Source organism: Pseudorasbora parva, chromosome 23, assembly GCF_024679245.1.
Source record: "Pseudorasbora parva isolate DD20220531a chromosome 23, ASM2467924v1, whole genome shotgun sequence".
Lineage (NCBI taxonomy): Eukaryota > Metazoa > Chordata > Actinopteri > Cypriniformes > Gobionidae > Pseudorasbora > Pseudorasbora parva.
Window position 1 is genome coordinate 35,930,850 of NC_090194.1, and position 13,600 is coordinate 35,944,449.

At 38.5% G+C, this 13,600-nt stretch overlaps 1 long non-coding RNA gene across 1 annotated transcript in view; it reads left to right on the forward strand.

Moving 5' to 3' along the window:
- The first annotated feature begins 1,077 nt into the window (after nt 1–1,077).
- LOC137063015 (uncharacterized) overlaps nt 1,078–13,600 on the forward strand; it is a 38,596-nt gene continuing 26,073 nt past the window's right edge. The window contains exons 1-2 of the long non-coding RNA XR_010901333.1: nt 1,078–1,508; nt 5,041–5,190. This is a non-coding gene — a long non-coding RNA (uncharacterized lncRNA). The remainder of the gene's footprint in view (nt 1,509–5,040; nt 5,191–13,600) is intronic.

Consider the following 13,600-nt stretch of genomic DNA (forward strand, 5'->3'; position numbering starts at 1 on the left):
TGCTAAACACACAGCATACTCAAGAACATCACGGGCCGGCACATTGCTGAGTCTTCATCCATTGCTTCGTCTCTTATCTAAATCTGACCATGGAGTTGACCCAATCAGTGGGAAAGCTGAAGCTGATTGCTGATAGGCTGTCCCAATCAGTGGCGCCTGCACGATCCAATCACGTTTGAGAGGAAAACAACAAATTGCAAGTTTCCGAGAATTTTTTTCTTTCTTTTTCTTTTTTTATAAGAAGTAATGGGTACTTATGGTTATGGATAGAAATGTAGTGGAGTAAAGAGTACAATATTTGCCTCTCAAATGTACTTGAGTAAAGTCATGAGTATTCCCCAAAAATGATACTCAAGTAAAGTACAGATCCCTCAAAACTGTAACTAAGTACTGTACTCAAGTAAATGTGCTATGTTACTGTCCGGCTCTGGGTTTAATAGACCTTATTCAGCGCAGCGCCATGTAGTGTTTGTTGGATGGATGGATGGATGGATGGATGGATGGATGGATGCACTTTTATGATGGATAGATGCAGGTTTATGATTGATGGATGCACTTTTATGATGGATAGATGCACTTTTATAATAGATGATTTCACTTTTATGATGGATGGATGTTATTTTATGATGGATATGCACTTTTATGATGGATGAATGCTCTTTTATGATGATGGATGCTCTTTTATGATGATGGATGCTCTTTTATGATGGATATGCACTTTTATGATGGATGAATGCTCTTTTATGATGATGGATGCTCTTTTATGATGGATATGTGCACTTTTATAATGGATGGATGCACTTTTATGATGAATGGGTGCACTTTAATGGACTTCCAGAAACTGCCATTCACTGCCATTATAAAGCTTGGAAGAACCACACCATTTTTATATATATATCACTGATTGTATTCATTTGAAAGAACAATGTCATGCACACCTCACCTAGGATGACTTGAGGGGTTGAGTAAATCATGGGGTAATTTTCATTTTTGGGTGAACTATTCCTTTAAAATGCGTCATCACAATGTGAAAAGGGTCCGTAGCTGTACAAAACATCTTACTTCCGCGTTGAAAATAAGGTGGATAAACACCCAAAGCGTTTCAAGTAAATCATATTAACACACATATTAATAATCCCTTCTGCAGTGTGTATGTGTGTTGCAACAGGATTTCGCGTGGTACCGTCGTCTTATGTCTCGTCACACACACTAAAGCCCGGGATGGATTTTCGCGGGCCGCGGGAGGTGTGTGTGGGGGTGTATGGGATTAAATTAGGCACACAGGGGATTATGGGAACCGTAGGACAGACAGAGCAGCCAGTGATAGTATAAGGCCTACCACCACAGCTCACCTGAGCGAGTGTCCTTGAGAGATATAGGATCCCATAATCCCTGCGCCTCCCCCGGGAATGCGCTGTGAATTCGTGCATCAGTTTACGGTCACGTTCGCTCACTCCACTCCAGTCTATGGTTTTGCTGTATGTGCACCTACATGGAGTGACTGACAGGTGAGTAAATACAGTTATGAGAAGGGGAGGTTAGTCTGCATGTTGGGAAAAGTCATATTTTTCAAAGTTTTCCATGTGGCATATCTCAAATCACAGGTTCATGGGGTTTAGCTTGGTTTTCCCTCTTCAAGTTTTGCCTGTTAATTGACCTAGTTTCCTAGTGTGTGCCAGTTTGTTCCCAAAGTTACTGATTAGTTTCACCTTGGTTTCATTTTTTTAATTATTATTAATTAAAGAACCATACAAATATACAAACATCTTCAGGACAACATTAGGATTAGGAAATAAAAGACATTTGTATGAGTCAAATATCTAAAGGAAGTATTAAAGGTAGTTCACCCAAAAATAAAATCTATTACAGACTCACCCTAATGTCGTTCTTCACCCCTAAGAACTCCGTTCATCTTCAGACACAGTTTAAGATATTTTATATTCATGATTCGGATCGTGTGTCAAACTGCTGAAATCACGTGAAAATGGCGAACCGATCAATACGCTGATTCATAACCGTTTGAATCTTTATTTGAGGTTTAAAAACAAACGCGGAAGAGAAGACAATGCTGAATAAAGTCGTAGTTTTTGTTATTTTTGGACCCAAATGTATTTTGGATGCTTCAAGAGACTCTAATTAACCCACTGATGTCTCATATGGACTACTGTGATGATGTTTTTATTCCCTTTCTGGACATGGACAGTATAGTGTGCATACACTTAGATACGCTCTCTGACTAAATATAAAATATTTTAAACTGTGTGTGAAGATGAACGGAGGTCTTGCGGGTGTGGAACGACATTAGGGTGAGGAGTTAATGACATCAGTTTCATTTTTGGGTGAACTAACTCTTTAAGAATTACTTACATACATATGAAGAGGACATAAAAGATGAAAGGACAAAAAGAGAGAAGAAAAATTTGCCAGTGAATGATTTATATAAATACAATATAAATCCAGGTGAACACTTATATCTATGGAAGGAAATCGTGGACAATTTTCAAAAGAAATTGCAAATTGTATTTGCAATTGCGGTTTCAATTTGTGGAGGCATAAAATGTGACATAATCCAAACTGTTTACGCAAATGCACAAGAAATGCCATATTTCAAATGGAAAAGCAAAGTCTGTTTGCAATTGCATTTCCAATGTCTTACAAGTGACCCTGCCATTTTGGAATAGTAAGAGGAAATCACCTATTTGCTATTTAATTTCCTCCGTGTCCTGCAACGACCTAGCCTGGATACCAGCCGAACTCAGCCACAACATCTGAGCTCGGGCAGTTTGGTCTGAACTTGATCCATAGAGGAGTAATTATAATACAGAAACTGACCAATGAAATCATCAGGGTGGGCTTTAGATGATGATGGACAGATGATCAACAGTAACGTAATCATCACGTCATCAAAGGGGCTTGAGTTGAGTTTGTTCAAATCCTAAACGGAGAGCTTTTTTGTATCTGCATCACCTTCACTATTTCTCTCAGAAATTATCATTGTGTTGTTAAGTGCTCTGTGTATCCTTAAATTCTTTTATTTTTTTACAACACCGGCAAAGATCGTTTATTCCAGCGCGCGTGTAGACAGGGTTGCCAAGTTTTTACAACAAAACCCGCCAACTACTAGCTCAAAACAAGCCCAATAGCTTCTCGGAAGGGATCTCTGGGGAAAAAAATGGCGTTTGGGGGTAAAATGTGTGTTATTTTGGCAAGGTTGCTGCTAAAATTGGCATTCCTGGGTCTATATATCACAAAATTTAAAGCCGCGGACATGGAAAACAACCCGCAGGAAAAAAACGCGGACTTGGCAACAACAGTGCAGTTGAGCTCTGTTGACATTTGACAACTAACGTTATGCGTCGCTCCGCTGCTCTGATTGGTTGTTGGTCTGTCCAATCGAGGTCTTTCCTGGGTGGGTTGAAACACGCCTCATAATCACAGCCCAATGGAGCATCAGACTCATACAGGGAGTGCAGAATTATTAGGCAAATGAGTATTTTGACCACATCATCCTCGTTATGCATGTTGTCTTACTCCAAGCTGTATAGGCTGGAAAGCCTACTACTAATTAAGCATATTAGGTGATGTGTATCTCTGTAATGAGAAGGGGTGTGGTCTAATGACATCAACAGCCTATATCAGGTGTGCATAATTATTAGGCAACTTCCTTTCCTTTGGCAAAATGGGTCAAAAGAAGGACTTGACAGGCTCAGAAAAGTCAAAAATAGTGAGATATATTGCAGAGGGATGCAGCAGTCTTAAAATAGCCAAGCTTCTGAAGCGTGATCATCGAACAATCAAGCGTTTCATTCAAAATAGTCAACAGGGTCGCAAGAAGCGTGTGGAAAAACCAAGGCGCAAAATAACTGCCCGTGAACTGAGAAAAGTCAAGCGTGCAGCTGCCAAGATGCCACTTGCCGCCAGTTTGGCCACCAGTTGGTAAAAATAATTAATTGAAATGGGTATAAATTTGTTTTTTGTTAAGTTGCCTAATAATTATGCACAGTAATAGTCACCTGCACACACAGATATCCCCCTAAAATAGCTAAAACTAAAAACTAAAATTTCCAAAAATATTCAGCTTTGATATTAATGAGTTTTTTGTGTTCATTGAGAACATGGTTGTTGTTCAATAATAAAACTAATCCTCAAAAATACAACTTGCCTAATAATTCTGCACTCCCTGTATTCTGACTAGACTAGAGTATGACCATGTCAGGCTAGCGGCCTGTAAGTCTGAGAGCAGTCGTTAATCAGAAGTTAACCCAGCCTGACTCTCTCATACACGGAGAATGCATCCAGAGTCAAACGATTCCGCAGTGAACTGAAGTGAACATTTCTTCCCCATGTGAGCTGGAGCTTAAAAATAAATTTTGTAAGTATCACTCATTCCTAATATTAGGATCCGAAGGAAGCTTATGCAGCGACTGTGTTCTTCCACAATATCTTGCTTGCTATCTTCCACATGTTTATTGCTGCTGGCTTGTGATCGACCGAACAGCTCCATGAGCGCAGTGACGTCAGTATAAAGCACAGGACCGTTTGCTAATCCTGGGGTCTATAAAAGCTTTTCTTTGACTAACAAGGAAGTTTTCAGCTCTGAAACCTACAGGATATTCTTATATTACCATGACCTTTTATATATCAAAAGCTCAAGGGAAAATTGATTTCTCAATTCATCACCCCTTTAAAAATTAACCGGCCGAGACCCTATCCCTGCCATGTTCAATGCATTCCTGCAGAATTATGCAGATTTCCCTCCATATTTGGTGCATAAAAAGCCAAATAAATCTATATCTGGAAATCACTGATACACTTTCTTAAAATGATTTAATGAAGTATAAGAATGGTGAGTTTATGATAAATGAGCGCTCATTTCTGTAAAGAATTAAATAAAATCTTAGGTGCCCTTTAAGTTCATTAACTTTACTATTGACCCTGCGATCTAAAAATGTCAGCCTCCTCAACCTCCCCATGAGGGGAATTTGTCTGTGGCTGGCAAATTTGACTCTTTTTTTTTTTCTTCTTCCCTTTTCGATACAGAGCTAGCCTTGGCGTTCTCCCCTGGGCGTTGAGGAAACTTTCAGGCTGATTCGTCTGCTGCTGTTTGAAGCCATCGGCCCTCGTTCCCATCGCCGGGCTTCAAAGACGATCTCGCCACAGATGCACCGTTAACCTGGAGATTTAAACAAGGTCTTTGCAAGTTCTTCTTATATCTAAAACATCTATCAGCATGTGATACATTGCACCAGGGTATTTGTGACCTTTTCTCTGGAGATGAAAGGCCCATCGCACGCTTTCATCTAAAGTAGCTGCGCTCTCAAGATTTGAAGCCACTGTCGCGTCGTATTTTTGAGTCTCTGGACAGGCGAGTGACGTCCTAACATCTCGACTTTAAAGCCAAATGAAAATGTCACTCATAAGAACAATTGCTGTCCATAACGTTTTCATAAATGTCACTGCAGAGGAAGAGAGAAATAATGCTGGACAATTAACTGACTTGGATTAATAATATCCTTTCTGTATCCTCACTAGATACATTTTCTGAAGGATAAAATAATTGACATGACATTATTTAAAAGAGTCTCTTCTGCTCATCAAAGCTGCATTTATTTGATCATAAATACAGTAAAAAAGTGAAATATTCCTCCAGTGGAAATCATCTGTTCTCTATGTGAATCTATAGTAAAGTGTAAATTATTTCTGTGATCAAAGCTGAATTTATCATCTTTACGGGGGGGGCACACTTTAGGCCCCTTAGTGCCAATTGGGCATCGTTTAAATGCCACGGCCTACCTGAGCATTGTTTCTGACCATGTCCATCCCTTTATGACCACCATGTCCTCATCCTCTGATGGCTACTTCCAGCAGGATAATGCACCATGTCACAGAGCTCAAATCATTTCAAATTGGTTTCTTGAACATGTCAATGAGTTCACTGTACTAAAATGGCCGCCACAGTCACCAGATCTCAACCCAACAGAGCATCTTTGGGATGTGGTGGAACGGGAGCTTCGTGCCCTGGATGTGCATCCCCCAAATCTCCATCAACTGCAAGATGCTCTCCTATCAATATGGGCCAACATTTCTAAAGAATGCTTTCAGCAGCTTGTTGATCAATGCCATGGAGAATTAAGGCAGTTCTGAATGCGAAAGGGGGTCAAACACAGTATTAGTATGGTGTTCATAATAATCCTTTAGGTGAGTGGATATATATATATATATATACTCAACTAAAGGATTATTAGGAGCACCATACTAATACTAATACACACACACACACACACACACACACACACACACACACAAACATATGTATATTATATAGACACAAACCTTTATGTTAGATGCAGTTATTCAATTTGACAGCCCCATATATATTTATGAGGCTGTCAAATTGATTAATCGCATCTAACATAAAGGTGTATAAAACCAAGGTGTATTTAGTGCAAGTATTATTTGGAAAACTCATTAAGGAATTTCTTAAACTAATTTGAGAGTGAATCAGTCATCTTTTGCATGTTCATTAGATGTAGAGAGCAGACAGACTCTTTGTTTTGACATTGTTCGGAAAATGTGCAAGAATTTCCAAACTGGTCTCAAAGCACAAGTGTGTTCATATTTGAGTGAAAGCTTTGAGTCAGTTGCTGTATTTGTGGTAGGCTAATATTGCAGTGAAACATGACAAATTGTGCGACATAATTTAAGTTACAAAGAAATGGAAAAACAAAAGAGAACCAACACAATATTAATTACGGATTATATTATAGTCAAAGTTTGCTTTTTGTTTTTCTATGCATTTTTTCATAGAAAAATAACCTGTAGCTGTAGTTTGACATTTTTGCAAAATGAATTTGTACCATAACTAAGTTTAGTGTTTTGTTCTTTCCTCATATTTAAAATATTTAAGATATTATATATATATATATATATATATATATATATATATATATATATATATATATATATATATATATATATATATATATATATATATATATATATATATATATATATATATATAATTTAATTTTTTATTTTATTTTAAATTTTTATTTTTTCCCCTCATAATTTGATGGTTCAATCACACTTTAAGGGTCATTAAAAACAAACATACCCATCCGAACATCACTTCTGGCAACTACTGTACATATTGTATAAAGTCATTTAAACATTTTATAATGCACAGCTGTTGAATGTATGTAAAACATATGAATGAAATAGCTCATTTTTCATCAGATGGAACTATTCTTTAGCAGTTTTTTCATTACTGAATGAAATACATGTCTATTTACAGTTCGCCATCTTGGATCATTGCTATGCCTCCTAAAATTGCCTTTCCAAGACTGATATACCGGTATTCAGTTTAGACGTAGAAGTTGGGCAAGACATCTTGAAAGGCAGCATTTGCTAAGGAGAGCGTAAAATCAGTCAACTTTTACTGGCAGAAGTCTTTTCTGAAATTCGTATTAAAATGAGATCCTAGCTTGTTTCTCTCTCTCTCGTGTAGTTTCTCCTCCGTAAAGCCACGTTCTGTAACTCCAGAGAGACTCACCACACACTCTCTTGATTTATATATCTCACAAAAATGCCCTTCCCTCACATCCCAAGTGGATTTCTATAAATGCCTCATGAATACCCCCTTTTATTTTTATTTATGGGCCAGGGTTTTATAATTGAATAGTAATTAATACCGTCAGTCCTGAGCCCGGGCGCCGTTCTTTACATAGACACTATCCGGTGATGAATGGGGCCCATCTATTACGCTACCTAACAAGGGCCGCTTCCTCACGACGTTCCTGATTAAAGTATCGTGCTCATTTTCACACGAAAAAAGACCAGCTCTCAATTTAATTTAGAAATTGCCCTCGATAACGTCGGACCGTTCTCCGGCAACCTGACCACTCAGTAAAATAGATCTCTTGTAAGATTCATAATAGATGAAGAAGAATAGAGACCATTAATAAAACTGATAACTTCATTTAGGCATTGTGAATTCAGGAGCATTTTACCAGAGGGCCCCCATTACTTTTTATTGTATTTAAAGGAGATATAATTAATGTCTGTGATCAGTGAAATTCCGAAATACCTTGACAGAGCAGGTAATTATGGGTATGAGTGATCTTCTAATATTCACTTCTGCTCTCTTCTGTAATGTTTCTTTTTAATTGCATCTCAGAATGACATCACAGTAAATAATGTGAGGTTTAAACGCTGATGTGTTCAACACAAAAACAAATAATACCATTAGGAGAGGATGCAGTTAAACATTAGCACTGCAAAATATAAGCACTGCCACTATTTGTCTACATTAACATATTTTGAATATATTTTAACTGGTGCTTTGTTTTAATGTGTGTGTGTGTGTGTGTGTGTGTGTGTGTGTGTGTGTGTGTGTGTGTGTGTGTGTGTGTGTGTGTGTGTGTGTGTGTGTGTGCTTGTAGACTATATTGCCAGGAGTTTTGGGACACCTGCCTTTACCTGCACATGAACTTCAATGCCATCCCATTCGTAACGGATTTAAGTATGTAGGGTTTAATAGGGAGTCGGCCCAGCCTTTGCACCTTCAGCTCTTCTGGGAAGGCTTTCCTCAAGGTTTAGGAGTGTGTTTATGGGGATTTTTGCCCATTCTTCTAGAAGCTCATTTGTGAGGTCAGGCACTGATGTTGGACGAGAAGGCCTGGCTCTCAGTCTCCGCTCTAATTCATCCCAAAGCTGTTCTATCAGGTTGAGCTCAGGACTCTGTGCAGGCCAGTCAAGTTCCTCCACACCAAACTCCTCATCCATGTCTTTATGGACCGACGCTTTGTGCACTGGAGCGCAGTCATGCTGGGACAGGAAGGGGCCGTCCCCAAACTGTTCCCACAAAGTTAGGAAATTCCTTGTTATGCTAAAGCATTAAGATTTCCTTTCACTGGAACTAAGGGGCCAAGCCCAACCCCTGAAAAACAACCCCACATCATAACCCCCTCCTCCACCAAACTTTACTCTTGGAACAATGCAGTCATGCAAGTCCCGTTGTCCTGGCAAACGCCAAACCCAGACTCGTCCTTGGGATTGTCAGCTTGAAGCGTGATTGGTCGCTCAGAGAACACGTCTCACTGCTCTAGAGTCCAGTGGCGGCGGCTTTACTTCACTGCATCCCACGCTTTGCATTGCTCTTGGTGATGTAAGGCTTGGATGAGCTGCTCGGCCATGGAAACCCATTCCATGAAGCTCTCTCCGCTGTTCTTGAGCTCATCTGAAGGCCACAGAAGTCTGAAGGTCTGGAGCTGTTGACTCTGCAGAAAGTTGACAACTTCTGCACACTGTGACCCTCAGCATGCGCTGACCCCGCACATTCAAGCACAAGACAAGACAAGCACTTTCTGTGACCACGAAGAGCTGAACGCACATCAAAACACACTGTGCCTCATTGGCAGGGGGCCATTTTGCATCTATTGTTCTCAACCGTCCTCGAAAACACACAGACACACACACATTTCATATATACTGTGTAATGACAGCATTAGCGGCAGGCTGCATGGGCGAACTAAAAGCCACCACTTGTCTTTCAGTTTTCAGCTTGTCTCTGCTGATTATTTTGCAGTTTGTTTCCTTGCTTGAGCATCTGAAGTGAGGTGTGAGCCACAGAGACAATGAACACCTTATGTTCCGCTCCACCTGTTCAATGACAGGCAGTCGAGCAGGTGTGTGTGTGTGTGTGTGTAGTAGTAGTAAACATGCGGAGTGGCTCCCAGGTGACAACACACTGACACACATACACAAGCACAACATAGACACTTGCACAAACACAGACACACACACACCGGCACACTTTTAACATCTCAATTTAACCTCCTTTATGCACAAACTGGAGCATGTTGAAATGAGGGGCTATTCTTGCCGTTCTGTGGATTAGATGTGACGTTGGTGGAATATATATAGATTACACTACCGTTAAAATTGTTTTATTTTATTTTTTAGCACAAATGCATTCAATTTATTCAAAGTGACAGTAAAGACAATTATAATGTTACAAACTATTATATTTCAAATTAATGCTGTTCTTTTGAGCTTTCTATTCATCAAAAAATTCTGAAAAATAAAATGTATCACGGTTTCTACAAAAATATCAACTGTTTTCAGCACTGATAATAATCATAAATGTGTGTTGATCATCAGATCCTCATTTGAGAATGATTAGTGAAGGATCATGTGACTCTGAAGACTGGAGTAATGATGATAAATTCAGCTTTGATCACAGGAATAAATTACACTTTACTATAGATTCACATAGAGAACAGCTGATTTACATTTGATTAATATTTCACTTTTTTTTACTGTATTTTACTGTATCAAATAAAGCATCCTTAGCCTTCTTTCAAAAACATTAAACATCTTAACTTAAAAACTCGGGACTGGGTTGCTAGGGCATTGCTTGGTGGCTGCTAGGGTGTTCTAGGCAGTTGCTAGGGTATTGGTGGATGTTGCTATGTGGTTGCTAAGGTGTTCTGGGTGGTTGCTAGTGCGTTGCTGGGCAATTTCTAATATTTACTAGGCAGTTGCTAGGCAGTTGCTATGATATTCTGGGTGGTTGCTAGGCAGTTGCTAGGGTGTTTAGGGCAGTTGCTATGGTGTTACTAGGTGGTTGGTTGTTGTCACAGATAGTAACTATGGAGTTTTTATATAGTTTTTAGCATGGGGTTAGTCTGATTTAGAGAGGAAGAATTGTGCGCACATACAATAACTTTCACAGGTGCTAGATTAGATCATAAATCGAAGTAAACACAAATCTGCACACTGCTAGCTCACACTACTACACTCACCATTAGCATGTAGCTATTCACTGCTAACATGACTATCTTGTTGGAAGTCCTGTTTGCTAGCCAAAAGACCAAACCCCCATGTATATACAATGTTCTGATGCAGAGATGTAGGTCTTGCTGAGCGGTTGCTAGGGTACTCTGTTTGGTTTTTATCAAACCCCCCAAAGCTTCACAGTCCTAGAGCTCATCCTGGGTCCATATCTCATTCAGCAACATTAGGCAGTTTTGATTTATATTATGTTTGATGATCGTGTTATTTTACATGTGCCCCAGCAAAGCTTCTATCGCTTGTTTCTGCTTCTTCTTCTTCTCCTGTGTTTTGATCAGGAGAACTCTTTCAGAAGATGTGTAATAGTGCCTCCAATACCCTATATCAGTGAAAACACGGATTAACTAAAACTGCATAATTTTTTTATGAGCAATAAGATTGTGAAGTGGTTGGTTTAAAAGTAAAACTGACTGTAGAAGACCCATTGTGTCGATGCAAAGCATAGCATAGGCTATTGCATTGCTTTATGAATACTGATGCATGGAATTGAGTTCACGGCTGGTCTTCGAGCTAATATTCCCCTACTTTTGGAAATATTACAGATTCTGTGGATTTTCATCTTTCATTTGTTCAATCTCCAACACCACAGGAACGAAACCTTCCTGATTAAAATCGCTGTCAGTGTGTTGTTTGACGGCTTTTCACTGTAATTTTATGACGTGACCCCTCCTGTTAAGTGAGCTATTAGCGCCTAACTGTCCATTTAATACACATAACCAGCGCAGCAGCTCACGGAAAGCTTCATTAAGAAAGCATGTTTGGGCTAGCAAAAACACTACACAGATATAAAGAGAGAAGTAATTACTGGAAATTAGCTGAACATCTGCTTGTGGTTTTGGGTTACCCTGAGATTAATTAAATGAAATATGGATATTTCTGGTGTGTGTTTTTTCATCAGGCAGCGTGGCCGCATTGAAATGCTGAGATGAAATGAGATTTTGAAGCTCTTGCTGTTCTGCAAACCGCAGCTGGACGGAGATAGTTTTGGCAAACCTTCTCACACACTGAGTGAATCTCCACAGATTTAACAACTGCACTCAGGATATGTGATGGAAGTGGGTTTTAAACGGCCACAAGTAAGCTGTAAGCGGTTTAAATGAGTTTTATCCCTCATTAAAGTAAAAAAATAATAATCAGGAAACGCAATATAAACAACAAGTACAGTAGTGGACACGTCTGTTTTAATGACCCTATAATCAGGAAAATATTTTATGATTTTTAATATTTTATATATGAGGTAAACTACAACTACTGGTTTTATTTTACTATGCAAAAAGCAAAAAAGCAAACACGAACTACAACATAATCAGATATTAATATTTCATTGGTTTTCTCTTGTTCATAATTTCTTTGTATGATGGTCTGGCCAAAAATTATGGCGCACAATTTATAATGTTTAATTGCATTATTCTCACAAATATAGCAATCGGCTCCAAGCACGACTGTGCAATATGCTTACAAAACCATTTACTAATTGTAATAATAATAATATTTGAATAGAGATGTACATTTTCCATTACTTTTGTGCACTACTGTACACTACTTTTTGATCCACTTTCTGGGTCAATCACCCATAAAACTTGTTCTACATTAAGCATCATATATAAGTGCACTTTCGGATTTTTAAATGTTCGTTTACAATGGACAACTAACTATGGAAGCCCATTTCCACCACTAAATAAAAAAAATTTAAAGAGTAGTTTCGACTTATCTCAGAATTCAGAATTGTGACTTTATATCACGCAGTTGTGAGTTTATATCTCAGAATTGTGACTTTATATCACGCAATTGTGAGTTTATATCTCAGAATGGTGACTATTACACAATTGTGAGGAAAAAAGACTTAATATCATGCAGTTGTGGAAAAAAAAAGACAGAATTGTGACGTTATATCACGCAATTGTGAGTTTACCCTACAACCAGGAAAATATTTTATGTGATTGAAATGGGTTTTACACCCCTTCGGTGTAAGCAGGGTTTACATTAGTTTTTATTCCTCATTAAAATAAACATTTATCAGGAAACGCAATATACACAACAAGTACAGTAGTGGACACGTCTGTTTTAAAGCTACACTGTGTGATATTTTCTCCCATCTAGTGGTGAAAAGGTATATGACCATCCAGTGTATAATAGTTTCTGCTCCTCTCAATTTCGATTTCGTTTCAACTCCTACGGTGGCCGATTTAGTCATGGCTTTCAGTTCGCCCTCTTCGGTGAGTGTTGCTTCAACTCAAGTGATGAGGTTACTTTTGAAAACTATTATAATTTGCAGTTATTTAATTTACCAAGTGATCTATGATCAAATTAATCTATGTAAAATGAATAATAGTTTTACGTTTTCGTTATTTTTAACCAGTTCATTGCTAACATCAGCAGGTTCCCAGACGAATGCAAGCTCTTAGTAAAGTAACTTTTATCAGTGCTATCATTATTCTGTATATTGTACAACACCACTAGCGTAAGGCAAACAAATTATAATGCAATTAAAATATTAATCTCATGTTATCCGTCATAGAACACGGATTTATGTTATAAGGTAAACAATACTTTTTCATCATTGACGCGAGGAAAACTATCCTAGACGTCGTTCTAGTGTTATGCACAGCACACCATGATATAATTAGCCAAGCAACAAAAACTTCCAATATACACAAATAGGCTGAATTAATATTACCTGTCGAGAAGAACGCAGGCAACGTCGGCGTTCTTTTTAAAATCGTTGCTCCTCATGAGCTCTTTCCAT